Source organism: Elephantulus edwardii, unplaced genomic scaffold, assembly GCF_000299155.1.
Source record: "Elephantulus edwardii isolate Elephantulus edwardi_28Jun2011 unplaced genomic scaffold, EleEdw1.0 scaffold00032, whole genome shotgun sequence".
Classification (NCBI taxonomy): Eukaryota; Metazoa; Chordata; class Mammalia; order Macroscelidea; family Macroscelididae; genus Elephantulus; species Elephantulus edwardii.
Window position 1 is genome coordinate 3,122,101 of NW_006399782.1, and position 1,348 is coordinate 3,123,448.

Here is a 1,348-nt window from a genome sequence, read left to right on the forward strand (position 1 = left end):
TATACCCCAAGAAAATGAGAACTGAGGCTCAAATGGAAACTTGTACCAATGTTTACAGTAATATTATTCACCATCACAAGAACATGAAAACATCACGGACTCCTGATTATTTTTTTTTTTAAAGGCACACACTTATATCCATCTGGTCTCAAGTCAGTGCACAGGTAAAGCCCCAGCTGCCTCCACATCTCAGCCACCCCAGGAAGACCAAAAGCCTTCATATTTCTAGAGTTGGAGGGAAGGGCGAGGGCCTCCAAAAAGTAGGGCCTCCAATGGCTGACTATTGAAAACAACTAAAGAACAAGTACTAAGGTGGAAGATTTTTTTAAACAACCACAACAAAAAATTGGATTAGGTATAATTTACACAAAAGCAATGCTCCCTGCCACCCCTGTCGGTGTGTGAACTCGGGTTGGGGACAGGGATCTTCTGCTTGGGGCAAGGGAGAGAGAGGCTTTTGGAAAGGCAGGAGCTTCCTGTCACATTGCCAGGGTGCAATTATTTGGAATGACTATTTTTAAAAAAGAGAACAATGTAAGATCAAAGTCCTGGGCCACATTGGAGAACTGGGGAGATTCTCTCTCCACACTAACTGCAGTCACCCTCACCGCTCCAGTTTTTAAATCCTGAGTAAGCAGGGGGTGGGGGGAGTAACAAATAAAGCCATGCCAGTTCTCATCTCTATTTTTTCTGTGCAACTTAGGTTTGTTTGTGGTTTTTTAATCAAGATAGGGTGTAATGCAACTAAACAGTAGCCTAGAAGCATTTGTTTCTTGCTGACCCACATCTATTGGAAGGTGGACCGGAGGCCAGGATGGAGCCACCGATCCACACGGAGGTTCTGCGCTCAGGGGGGTGATGATCTTGACCTCATCGTGCTGAGGGCCAGCGCTGTGATCTCCTTCTGCATCCTGCCAGGTTGCCTGCGTTCAGTGGGAGCTCTGTGTTGGCATCGAGGACCTTGCAGATGTCAACATCACACTTCACGATGGAGTTGAGGGGAGTTTCGTGGCTGCCACAAGCCTCCAGGCCCGGAAGGAGGGCTGGAAGGGGGCCTGGGGAGGCGGAGAGCTCACTGCCCATGGTGCTGACCCGCCCATCGAGCAGCTCGGAGCTCTTCTCCAAGGAGGACGAGGAAGCCGCCAGGGCCATCTCCTGCTCCAAGTCCAGGGCAACCTAACAGAATTTCTCCTGATGTCACACACAACTTCCCGCCCGGCCGTGGTGGTGAAGTTGCAGCCTCGCTCGGTGAGGATCTTCATGAGGTGGTCGGTCAGGTCCCCGCCAGCCAGGTCCAGACGCAGATGGCGTGGGGGAGAGTGTACCCCTCGTAGATGGGCACCATGTG

At 50.8% G+C, this 1,348-nt stretch overlaps 1 pseudogene; it reads right to left on the reverse strand.

Moving 5' to 3' along the window:
• Positions 1–756: 756 nt before the first annotated feature.
• Positions 757–1,348, reverse strand: part of LOC102865355 — a 9,365-nt pseudogene continuing 8,773 nt past the window's right edge.